The following is a 13,750-nucleotide window of genomic DNA, read 5'->3' as shown; positions in this document are numbered from 1 at the left end:
ATTTACGGTTTGGGATTAGGGTTAGGGGTGTGGTTAGGGTTATGGTTGGGATTAGGGTTAGGGGTGTCTTTGGGTTAGGGTTTCAGTTAGAATTGGGGGGTTTCCACTGCTTAGGCACATGAGGGGCTCTCCAAACACAACAAGGCGGTCGATCTCAATTCTAGCCAATTCTGCGTTGAAAAAGGAAAACAGTGCTCCTTCCCATCCGAGCTCTCCTGTGCGCCCAAACAGGGGTTTATCCCAACATATGGGGTATTAGCGTACTCAGGACAAATTGGACAACAACTTTTGGGTCCAATTTCTCCCGTTACCCTTGGGAAAATACAAAACCGGGAGCTAAAAGATAATTTTTGTGGAGAAAAAAACGATTTTTTATTTTCACGGCTCTGTGTTATAAACTGTAATGAAACATTTGGGGGTTCAAAGTCCTCACAACACATCTAGATAAGTTCCTTGGGGGGTCTAGTATCCAATATGGGGTCACTTGTGGGGGGTTTCTACTGTTTAGATACATCAATAGCTCTGCAAATGCAACGTGACGCCTGCAGAGCAATCCATCTAAGTCTGCATTCCAAACGGCGCGCCTTCCCTTCCGACCTCTGCCATGCGCCCAAAAGGTGGTTCCCCCCACATATGGGGTCTCAGCGTACTCAGGACAAATTGGACAACAACTTTTGGGGTTCAATTTCTTCTGTTACCCTTGGGAAAATACAAAACTGGGGGCTAAAAAATAATTTTTGTGGAAAATTTTTTTCATTATTTTCACGGCTCTGCATTATAAACTGTAGCGAAACACTTGGAGGTTCAAAGTTTTCACAACACATCTATATAAGTTCCTTAGGGGGTCTTCTTTCCAAAATGGTGTCACTTGTGGGGGGTTTCAATGTTTAGGCACATCAGGGGCTCTCCAAACACGACATGGCGTCCCATCTCAATTCCAGTCAATTTTGCCTTGAAAAGTCAAATGGTGCTCCTTCCCTTCTGAGCTCTGCCATGCACCTAAACAGTGGTTTACCCCCACATATGGGGTATCAGCGTACTCAGCACAAATTGGACAACTTTTGGGGTCCAAATTCTCCTGTTACCCTTGGTAAAATAAAACAAATTGGAGCTGAAGTAAATTTTTTGTGACAAAGTTAAATATTCATTTTTTTTAAATATTCCAAAAATTCCTGTGAAACACCTGAAGGGTTAATAAACTTCTTGAATGTGGTTTTGAGTACCTTGAGATGTGCAGTTTTTAGAATAGTATCACACTTGGGTATTTTCTATCATATAGACCCCTCAAAGTGACTTCAAATGTGATGTGGTCCCAAAAAAAATGGCGTTGTAAAAATGAAATTGCTGGTCAACTTTTAACCCTTATAACTCCCTAACAAAAAAAAAAACATTGTTTCCAAAATTGTGCTGATCTAAAGTAGACATGTGGGAAATGTTACTTATTAAGTATTTTGTTTGACATATCTCTGTGATTTAAGAGCATAAAAATTCAAAGTTGGAAAAATGCGAAATTTTCGTAAAATTTCTGTTTTTTTCACAAGTAAACGCAAGTAATATCAAATAAATTTTACCACTATCATGAAGTACAGTATGTCACGAGAAAACAATGTCAGAATCATCAGGATCCGTTGAAGCGTTCCAGAGTTATAACCTCATAAAGGGACAGTGGTAAGAATTGTAAAAATTGGCCAGGTCATTAACGTGCAAACCACCCTTGGGGGTAAAGGGGTTAAGTCTCCTCTCAGTCTTCTTTTTTGCAAGCGAAACATTCCCAAATCCTGTAAACATTCCTCATAGGACATGGTTTGCAGACCAGTCACCATTCTGGTCGCTCTTCTCTGAACTTGCTCCAGTTTGTTGATGTCTTTTTTAAAATGTGGTGCCCAAAACTGGTTATATTCTGTTGTTTAAGTGTTCCCTTTATTTTTTTGAGCAGCATATACACTGTGTGCAGAATTATTAGGCAAGTTGTATTTTAGAGGATTATTTTTATTATTGATCAACAACTATGTTCTCAATCAACCAAAAAAACTCATAAATATCAAAGCTTAATATTTTTGGAAGTTGGAGTGTTTTTTTTTTTTAGATTTGGCTATCTAAGGCTACGTTCACATTTGCGTTGTGCGCCGCTGCGTTTTGCGACGCATGCGTCGTTTTTTGCCGAAATTTGGACGCAAGAAAAATGCAACTTGTTACGTTTTCTTGGCCCGACGCTTGCAGCAAAAAAAACGCATGCGTCGCACAACGCAGCACAAAAAGACGCATGCATCCCCCATGTTAAATATAGGGGCGCATGACGCATGCGTCGCCGCTGCATCTCCCGACGCAAACCCGACGCAAACATGCATAACGCTAATGTGAACGTAGCCTTAGGAGGATATTTGTTTGTGCAGGTAACTATTACTGTGCAGAATTATTAGGCAACTTAATAAAAACCAAATATATTCCCATCTCACTTGTTTATGTTCACCAGGTAAACCAGTATCACTGCACAAAATTTTGAAATAACCATTTCTGACATGCAAAAGCAAAACCCCCCAATATTAGTGACCAATAGCCACCTTTCTTTATCATGACACTCAACAGCCTTCCATCCATAGATTCTGTCAGTTGCTTGATCTGTTTACGATCAACATTGCGTGCAGCAACCACCACGGCCTCCCAGACACTGTTCCGAGAGGTGTACTGTTTTGCCTCCCTGTAAATTTCACATTTTATGAGGGACCACAGGTTCTCTATGGGGTTCAGATCAGGTGAACAAGGGGGCCATGTCTTTATTTTTTCTTCTTTGAGACCTTTATTGGCCAGCCATGCTGTGGAGTAGTTGGAGGCATGTGATGGAGCATTGTCCTGCATGAAAAAAATGTTTTTCTTGAACGATACCGACTTCTTCCTGTACCACTGCTAGAAGAAATTGTCTTCCAGAAACTGTCAGTAGGTCTCGGAGTTGAGCTTCACTCCATCCTCAACATTAAAAGGTCTCACAAGTTAATCTTTGATCATACCAGCCCATACCAATACCCCACCTCCACCTTGCTGGCGTCTGAGTCGGAGTGGAGCTCTCTGCCCTTTACTGATCCAGCCTCTGACCCATCCATCTGGCCCATCAAGAGTCACTCTCATTTCATCAGTCCATAAAACCTTTGAAAAGTCAGTCTTAAGATATTTCTTGGCCCAGTCTTGACGTTTTATCTTATGTTTCATGTTCAAAGGTGGTCGTTTTTCAACCTTCCTTACCTTGGCCATGTCCCTGAGTATTGTACACCTTGTGTTTTTTGTTACTCCAGTAACATTGCAGCTCTGAAATATGGCAAAACTGGTGGCAAATGCCATCTTGGCAGCTTCACGCTTGATTTTCCTCAATTCATGGGCAGTTTTTTTTCGCCTTCTTTGCCCAACAAGCTTCTTGCGACCATGTTGGCTATTTGCCATGAAACGCTTTATTCTTCGGTGATCACGCTTCAAAAGTTTGGCAATTTCAAGACTGCTGCATCCCTCTGCAAGACATCTCACAATTTTGGACTTTTCAGAGCCTGTCAAATCTTTCTTCTGATCCATTTTGCCAAAGGAAAGGAAGTTGCCTAATAATTAAGCACACCTTATATAGGGTTTTGATGTCATTAGTAGGGTTGAGCGACTTTTAGTTTTTTAGGGTCGAGTCGAGTGGAATCAGCCGATTATCGCGAAAAGTCGGGGATCGACCGAAACACGAAACCCAATGCAAGTCAATGGGGGAGCATAGTCGGCAGTGAGTGGAGGCCAGGAAAACATGTACAGTGCCCATTTTAATGGCAAAAACATACATTCTTGTTACTGAAGCTTATCAATCTAAATTTACCTTATAATAATAGTAAGGCATTGGAAATTGGGGGTCATTTGGCTAAAGTTGTGGGGGGTAGGGCTGGTTCAAGTATTTAGTGGGCCCAGGAAATCTGGACCACGTCACGGCAGTGGAGCAGGGAGAGGTAAGTATTTCAACTTTGCAAGTGCTGTGATCCTGAGCAAGCAGGGGGGGCCCACTCGTTGGCATTGGCACTGGCACAGGGCCCCTCAAAGTACGGCGGTGTGTTTGCACGGCGGGGGCGCCTCCCACCGGCAGCAACACTTTTGCATACTATGAGGGACCCTGTGCCAGTGACGTCACCAACGAGTATTCCTCCCCCTACCTGATGAAGGAACCTGCACTTTCATCTGCACCTTCCTCTTTGTCCCCGTGTAAGGTGGTATGGTATGCGGGAAGGGGAACCTGACTTTCAGCAGGGTCACAATCTTGCTGTGTAGCGTGCACGGGGAATGTTGCGTTATGGGTCAATGTACCAGCAGACTCATCTATCACTGGCTGGGCAATGGGCAGGATGAGGAGGAAACACAGATATAGGCCCAAAGAATAAAGTGGGCTAAATGCAGTTCAAAATTGGTAACAGGACTAACCAGGGGGCATTGCTTTGTTCAGTGGAGTACAACTGTAATTAGAGGCTAACACAGTGAGTAGGCCCAAATCAGTAAGTAGGTTAAATGCAGTTCAAAATTGGTAACAGAAGTAAACAGGCGGCACTGGTTTGTTCAGTGGAGGAGAACATCAAGGAGCGGCGGACACCGATAGTAGTAGTAGGCCCCAACCCAACTAGTTGGCCAAATGCAGTCTAACATTAACAACTACTTAACGAGAGCCTGAAAATGGAATTTCAGGACAGGAAACCAGGAGAACAGCAAGGAGCGGCAGACACTGTTAGTAGGCCCCAACCCAACTAGTAGGCCAAATGCAGTTGTTCCATTTAACAACTATTTAACAAGAGCCTGAAGATAGAAGCTCAGGAAAGGCAACCAGGAGAACACCTTGGAGCGGCAGACACTGTTAGTAGGCCCCAACCAAACTAGTAGCGCCACTGCAGTTTTAAAATTCCGATAGGCTGAAAACCTGATAATTGCAGGTCATTTTTTTAAAGAGGACAGCTGTATTGAGTGGCGCAGCCAGACACTGCAAGTAGGCCTTATACCACAAAGTTGGCTCGACGCAGGTTTAAAAAAGGTTACATGGGTACACGGTCTTCATTGGTGTGCTCAGTGGAGGACAATTGGAAGGAGGGACCGCAGAAAGACTTAGTAGGCCTAAAATAACAAAATAGGCTCTATGCAGCTTCGATTATGTGGCAACCTGGAGAACACCTTGGAGCGGGAGACACCGGCTCTACAAGCCAGACCCAACTTGTAGGCCTAATGCAGCGTTGTTTCAACAACTACTTAACGAGAGCTAGAAGATAGAAGCTATGGAGAGGCAACCTGGAGAACACCTTGGAGCGGGAGACACCGTCTCTACAACCCAGACCCAACTTGTAGGCCTAATGCAGTGTTGTTTCAACAACTACTTAACAAGAGCATGAAGATTGAAGCTATGGAGAGGCAACCTGGAGAACACATTGGAGCGGGAGACACCGTCTCTACAACCCAGACCCAACTTGTAGGCCTAATGCAGTGTTGTTTCAACAACTACTTAACGAGAGCTAGAAGATAGAAGCTCAGGAAAGGCAACCAGGAGAACACCTTGGAGCGGCAGACACTGTTAGTAGGCCCCAACCAAACTAGTAGCGCCACTGCAGTTTTAAAATTCCGATAGGCTGAAAACCTGATAATTGCAGGTCATTTTTTTAAAGAGGACAGCTGTATTGAGTGGCGCAGCCAGACACTGCAAGTAGGCCTTATACCACAAAGTTGGCTCGACGCAGGTTTAAAAAAGGTTACATGGGTACACGGTCTTCATTGGTGTGCTCAGTGGAGGACAATTGGAAGGAGGGACCGCAGAAAGACTTAGTAGGCCTAAAATAACAAAATAGGCTCTATGCAGCTTCGATTATGTGGCAACCTGGAGAACACCTTGGAGCGGGAGACACCGGCTCTACAAGCCAGACCCAACTTGTAGGCCTAATGCAGCGTTGTTTCAACAACTACTTAACGAGAGCTAGAAGATAGAAGCTATGGAGAGGCAACCTGGAGAACACCTTGGAGCGGGAGACACCGTCTCTACAACCCAGACCCAACTTGTAGGCCTAATGCAGTGTTGTTTCAACAACTACTTAACAAGAGCATGAAGATTGAAGCTATGGAGAGGCAACCTGGAGAACACATTGGAGCGGGAGACACCGTCTCTACAACCCAGACCCAACTTGTAGGCCTAATGCAGTGTTGTTTCAACAACTACTTAACGAGAGCTAGAAGATAGAAGCTATGGAGAGGCAACCTGGAAAACACCATGGAGAGGCAACCTGGAGAACACCGTGGAGCGGCAGACACCGTCTCTACAACCCAGACCCAACTTGTAGGCCTAATGCAGTGTTGTTTCAACAACTACTTAACAAGAGCATGAAGATTGAAGCTATGGAGAGGCAACCTGGAGAACACCTTGCAGCGGGAGACACCGTCTCTACAACCCAGACCCAACTTGTAGGCCTAATGCAGTGTTGTTTCAACAACTACTTAACAAGAGCATGAAGATTGAAGTTATGGAGAGGCAACCTGGAGAACACCTTCGAGCGGCAGACATCGTCTCTGCAACCCAGACCCAACTTGTAGACCTAATGCAGTGTTGTTTCAACAACTACTTAACAAGAGCTTCAAGATAGAAGTGAAGGAGAGGCAACAGAGAGAACACCTTGGAGCGGAAGACTCAGTATGTAGACCACGACGAAACTTGTGGCCCCAATGCAGTTTTATAATTCTGACAAGCTGAAAATCCGCCATTTTTTGTTTAGAGGAGGACAGTTGTATTAAGTGGCGCAGACAGACACTGCTAGTAGGCATTACACCACAAAGTAGGCTCACTGCAGGATGACAAAAAGTTACATGGGTACACGGTCGGCATTGGTGTTCTCAGCGGAGGACAAATGGAAGGAGGGACCGCAGACAGACTTAGTAGGCCTAACATAAAAAAAATTAGCCTCAAAGCAGTTTCAATTATCTTGCAGGGGTACACAGGCAGCATTGGTGTGTTCAGCGGAGGACAATTGGAAGGAGGGACCGCAGACAGACTTAGTAGGCCTAAAATAAAAAAATTAGGCTCAAGGCAGTTTCAATTATCTTGCAGGGGTACACAGGCAGCATTGTTGTGTTCAACAGAGGACAATTGGAAGGAGGGACCGCAGACAGACTTAGTAGGCCTAAAATATAAAAAATTAGGCTCAAAGCAGTTTGAATTATCTTGCAGAGGTACACAGGCAGCATTGGTGTGGTCAGCGGAGGACGATTGGAAGGAGTGTCTGACACAGTTAGTACTCCCAAAAAATAAATAGATGTTAATGTCTCGCAAAACAACAAAACCAAAAAACAAAAGGGTGGCATACTTAGGTACAGGGGTGGGCTCCTCTGCTGAGTTTCAAACATAGTAATTTGGCGCCAAGTATTTACTGGTGTCAATATAGGACACTGACCCTGACTATTTTAACTAGCATCATACATGTCAACAAATTGGTATTGTCAGTGCCAGGCATTGAAGGATGTCAGCGCATAGACTAAACATTGGTGGAGCTGTGAGAGATAATTTTGCAAGTGGTAGAGCACTGTTTGAGCTGGGGGGGAACTCTCTTGTGGCCGGCGGTACAGGCCCAGGGCCCCTCATGTTACAACGGTGTGTCTGACGTTGGGTGTGCACCACCACCGCCAGAGACACTTTATTGTACTATGAGGGACCCAGTTGACCAAAAGCAGGCACACTCACCTCTTCAGACAAACGGCACTCTCACGGGTGCTTGCGCCAAGTGGCGCGACCACGGCCCCGTGGGGGGAGTTAGCCCATTTAGGGAGGTGTAAACATGTTGTATGCTGGACAAACAGCTGCTGCAAATTAAGAGATTGGAACAGTCAGTAAGACGAGTCCACAAGCAAGACCTTTTTATAGGAAAGCTAGGTGTCAGCCGGGAAAGGTGGGGCAAAATAATTCGAAATCCATGAGTGGTTCATTTTAATGAAGGTTAGATCATCAACATTTTGGGTAGCCAGACGAGTCCTTTTTTCGGTCAATATTGAACCAGCAGCACTGAATACTCTTTCTGATAGCACACTAGCTGCTGGGCAAGCAAGCTCCTGCAATGCATATTCTGCCAATTCAGGCCAGGTGTCTATTTTGGATGCCCAGTAATCAAAGGGGAATGACAGTTGAGGGAGAACATCGATAAGGGATGAAAAATAGTTAGTAATCATACTGGACAAATGTTGTCTCCTGTCACTTTGAATTGATGCTGCAGTACCTGTCCTGTCTGCGGTCATTGCGAAATCACTCCACAACCTAGTCAGAAAACCCCTCTGTCCAACGCCACTTCTGATTTGTGCAACTCTAACACCTCTGCCCTGTTGCCCCCTGCAGCTCGTGTGAGAACCATCACCTGCGCTGTGTGCTGGGAATGCCTGAATCAAACGGTCTACAAGAGTTGCTTGTTTGGTTGCTAATATTTGTTTGAGGTTCTCATGTGGCATGATATTTTGCAATTTGCCTTTATAGCGAGGATCAAGGAGGCAGGCCAACCAGTAATCGTCATCGGTCATCATTTTAATAATGCGTGGGTCCCTTTTGAGGATACGTAAGGCATAATCTGCCATGTGGGCCAAAGTTCCAGTTGTCAAATCTGCGGTTGTGCTGGGTTGAGGGGCAGTTTCAGGCAAATCTACGTCACTTGTCTCTCTAAAAAACCCTGAAGCCGGCGTTGCAACGCCACCAGTTGCTATTGGCCCCGGAGAAGCTTCCTCATACAAAAAATACTCATCCCCATCATCCCCCTCGTCCTCCTCCTCTTCGCCCGCTACCTCGTCCTGTAGACTGCCCTGACCAGACAATGGCTGACTGTCATCAAGGCTTCCCTCTTCCTCGGCTGCAGACACCTGCTCCTTTATGTGCGTCAAACTTTGCATCAGCAGACGCATTAGGGGGATGCTCATGCTTATTATGGCATTGTCTGCACTAACCAGCCGTGTGCATTCCTCAAAACACTGAAGGACTTGACACAGGTCTTGTACCTTCGACCACTGCACACCTGACAACTCCATGTCTCCCATCCAACTGCCTGCCCGTGTATGTGTATCCTCCCACAAATACATAACAGCACGCCTCTGTTCGCACAGTCTCTGAAGCATGTGCAGTGTGGAGTTCCACCTTGTTGCAGCGTCGATGATTAGGCGATGCTGGGGAAGGTTCAAAGACCGCTGATGGTTCTGCATACGGCTGGAGTGCACGGGCAAACGGCGGATATGCGAGCAAAGTCTGCGCACTTGGAGGAGCAGGTCAGGTAACCCCGGATAACTTTTCAGGAAGCACTGCACCACCAGGTTTAAGGTGTGAGCCAGGCAAGGAATGTGTTTCAGTTGTGAAAGGGCTATGGCAGCCATAAAATTCCTTCCGTTATCACTCACTACCTTGCCTGCCTCAAGATGTACAGTGCCCAGCCATGACTGAGTTTCTTTCTGCAAGAACTCGGACAGAACTTCCGCGGTGTGTCTGTTGTCGCCCAAACACTTCATTGCCAATACAGCCTGCTGACGCTTGCCACTAGGTGTCCCATAATGGGACACCTCGTGTGCAACAGTGGCAGCTGCGGATGGAGTGCTTTTGCGACTGCGGTCTGTAGACGAGCTCTTGCTTCTGCAGGAGGACGAGGAGGAGGAGGAGGAGGGGCGAACGCCTACAGCCAACTGTTTCCTAGACCGTGGGCTAGGCAGAACTGTCCCAATATTGCTGTCCCCTGTGGACCCTGCATTCACCACATTAACCCAGTGAGCCGTGATGGACACGTAACGTCCCTGGCCATGCCTACTGGTCCATGCATCTGTTGTCAGGTGCACCTTTTTACTCACAGATTGCCTGAGTGCATGGACGATGCGGTCTTTTACATGCTGTGGAGGGCTGGAATGGCTTTTCTCGAAAAGAAGTGTCGACTGGGTAGCTCGTAGCGTGGTTCTGTGTAGTCCATCAGGGCTTTGAAAGCTTCGCTTTCAACTAACCGGTAGGGCATCATCTCTAATGAGATTAGTCTAGCAATGTGGGCGTTCAAACCCTGTGTACGCGGATGCGAGGATGAGTACTTCCTTTTCCTAACAAGAGTCTCATGTAGGGTGAGCTGGACTGGAGAGCTGCAGATCGTGGAACTAGCGGGGGTGCCAGTGGACATGGCAGACTGAGAGAGGGTTGGAGATGGTATTCTTGCTGGTGCCCTGCATGCAGTGTTTCCTACTATGAAACTGGTGATTCCCTGACTGCTTTGGCCTGGCGACGATATCTGCACATTTGCTGCAGGTGGTGCGGGAAATGGTGGGCTTACAGTGAGGGAAGGGATGTAGCGTTGCTGACTAGCTTCATTGGCCGAGGGTGCTACAACCTTAAGGGACGTTTGGTAGTGAGTCCAGGCTTGCAAATGCATGGTGGTTAAATGTCTACGCATGCAACTTGTATTTAGACTTTTAAGATTCTGACCTTGCTTAAGGTAGTTGAACATTTTTGACAGATGACTTTGCGCTGATCATTTGGATGTTGTTTAAAAAAATGCCAGACTGCACTCTTTCTACTATCGGATACCTTTTCAGGCATTGCAGACTGAGCTTCTATAACTGGATGTCCACGCTGTCCTACAACTGGTTTTGCCACGTGTTTTTGGCCAGATACGGGCCTGGCAGATGGAACCTGTTGCGATGTTGATGCCTTCTGCGGCTCCTCCTCCTCCGCTTCAAAGCTACTGCCGCCTGCACCCTGTTCCCCCAATGGCTGCCAATCGGGGTCAACAACTGGGTCATCTATGACCTCCTCTTCTATCTCGTGTGCAACTTCGTCTGTGTCACCGTGTAAGCTGGTGGTATAGCGTTCGTGACGGGGCACCATAGTCTCATCAGGGTCTGATTCTGGATCAGTACACTGCGAGGGCAATATTGTGGTCTGAGTCAAAGGAACAGCATAGTAATCTGGCTGTGGCTGTGCATCTGTGCACTCCATGTCCGATTCAACTTGTAATGGGCATGGCCTGTTAACTGTTTCACTTTCTAATCCAGGAATGGTATGTGTAAAGAGCTCCATGGAGTAACCCGCTGTGTCGCCTGACGCATCCTTCTCTGTTGTTCTTGGTGAAGAAGACAAGGAAGCGACTTGTCCCTGACTGTGAACATCCACCAAGGACGCGCTGCTTTTACATTTAGCAGTTTCAGAAGAGGAGGCGAAAGAGCTAGAGGCTGAGTCAGCAAGGAAAGCAAAAACTTGTTCTTGCTGCTCCGGCTTTAAAAGTGGTTTTCCTACTCCCAGAAAAGAGGCCTTATGTAGCCAGACGACGGACCTGGCTCAACAACTCGAGACTTAGGTGCTATATTGCTTTTCCCACGACCACCTGATGCTCCACCACCACTACCATCATTACCAGGTGGCAATGACTGCCCACGGCCACGACCTCTTCCACCAGACTTCCTCATTGTTTGAAAAATGTAACCAAACTAATGGTATTTGTTACTGTAAAACCAGTTACAAGGTGAACTCAAACTTCTGTTGGATTTATATATCCCTTTATAGGTGGGTCAGACTGCAAGGGAAATCAGGCCCAATGTATAACAGTACACAGCTTCAGTGGCAGACAGATATGCCACTAACAGGAATGACGCTGATGCAGACACTAACCATTCAAATCTCCCCCTTTTTATTTTTTCTGGGAGAATATTGAAGAAATGTGGCCCACTCTCATACAGTATATGTTCTGTGGCACAAAATTTGAGACAGGTGGCACACACATAAGTGGCACTGAAGCAGAAATGCCAATCTTAATCTCCCACTATTTTTTTTTTTTCAGGGAGAATTTAAAAGAAATCTGGCCCAGTATTACACACTAGGTTTAATGTGGCACACAATTTGAAACAGGTGGCACACACAGGAGTGGCTCTGAAGCAGAAATGCCAATCTTAATCTCCCACAATTTTTTTTTTCTCAGGGAGAATTTAAAAGAAATCTGACCCAGTATTTCACACTAGGTTTAATGTGGCACACAATTTGAGACAGGTGGCACACACAGGATTGGCTCTGAAGCAGAAATGCCAATCTTAATCTCTCACTATTTTTTTTTTCAGGGAGAATTTAAAAGAAATCTGGCCCAGTATTACACACTAGGTTTAATGTGGCACACAATTTGAGACAGGTGGCACACACAGGAGTGGCACTGAAGCAGAAATGCCAATCTTAATCTCCCACAATTTTTTTTCAGGGAGAATTTAAAAGAAATCTGACCCAGTATTACACACTAGGTTTAATGTGGCACACAATTTGAGACAGGTGCCACACACAGGACTGCCACTGATACAGATTTGCCAATTTTAATCTGCACTCTTTTCTTCTTCAGGGAGACTAGTGAATAAATCTGGGCAACTGTATTAGAGTATATTTTCTGTGGCAGAAAGTGGCTTGGAGAGATATAATGAAACAAAAAAAAAAAAAAGGGACTGTCCTACAATTACTATCTCCCTGCAGTAATCTCAGCCAGGTATGGCAGGCAGCAATAACAAGGAGTGGACTGCTGCACAAAAAAAGTCAACAATGTGGACAAACAAACAAGGAAGCTGTGCAGAAAGGAAGGAGCAACAGGACTTGTGCTTTGAAAAAAGCAGTTGGTTTGCACAGCGGTGTACAAACAGTGATGCAGCTATCTGGGAGCCTTCTAGGGCAGCCCAATGAGCTACAGCGCTGAGGAAAAAAAAAATGTAGCCTCCACTGTCCCTGCAAACAAAAGGTGGTGTTGGATAGTGGAAATCGCTACAGCACAAGCGGTTTGGGGGTTAATGGACCCTGCCTAACGCTATCCCTGCTTCTGACGAAGTGGCAGCAACCTCTCCCTATGCTCAGATCAGCAGCAGTAAGATGGCGGTCGGCGGGAACGCCCCTTTATAGCCCCTGTGACGCCGCAGAAAGCAAGCCAATCACTGCAATGCCCTTCTCTAAGATGGTGGGGACTGAGACCTATGTCATCACGCTGCCCACACTCTGCGTCCACCTTCATTGGCTGAGAAATGGCGCTTTTCGTGTCATTGAAACGTGACTTTGGCGCGAAAGTCGCGTACCGCATGGCCAACACCACACAGGGATCGGGTCGGGTTTCATGAAACCCGACTTTGCCAAAAGTCGGCGACTTATGAAAATGAACGACCCGTTTCGCTCAACCCTATTCATTAGACAACACCCCTCCTCATTACAAAGATGCACATCACCTGATTTATTTAATTGGTAGCTGGCTCTCAAGCCTGAACAGCTTGGAGTACATGTATAAAAAGCATCATGTGATCAAAATACAACTTGCCTAATAATTCTGCACACAGTGTGTGTGTATATATGTATATACATTCACATATATACAGTACAGACCAAAAGTTTGGACACACCTCCTCATTTAAAGATTTTTCTGTATTTTCATGACTATGAAAATTGTACATTCACACTGAAGGCATCAAAACTATGAATTAACACATGTGGGATTATATACTTAACAAAAAAGTGTAAAACAACTGAAATTATGTCTTATATTCTAGGTTACTCAAAGTAGCCACCTTTTGCTTTGATGCCTGCTTTGCACACTCTTGGCATTCTCTTGATGAGCTTCAAGAGGTAGTCACCGAGAATGGTTTTCACTTCACAGGTGTGCCCTGTCCGGTTTAATAAGTGGGATTTCTTGCCTTATAAATGGGGTTGGGACCATCAGTTGTGTTGTGCAGAAGTCTGGTGGATACACAGCTGATAGTCCTACTGAATAGACTG

The sequence above is a fragment of the Ranitomeya imitator genome, chromosome 6, assembly GCF_032444005.1.
Source record: "Ranitomeya imitator isolate aRanImi1 chromosome 6, aRanImi1.pri, whole genome shotgun sequence".
Taxonomy (NCBI): domain Eukaryota; kingdom Metazoa; phylum Chordata; class Amphibia; order Anura; family Dendrobatidae; genus Ranitomeya; species Ranitomeya imitator.
The sequence above is the reverse complement of the archived record's forward strand: the minus strand, read 5'-3'. Positions refer to the sequence as shown.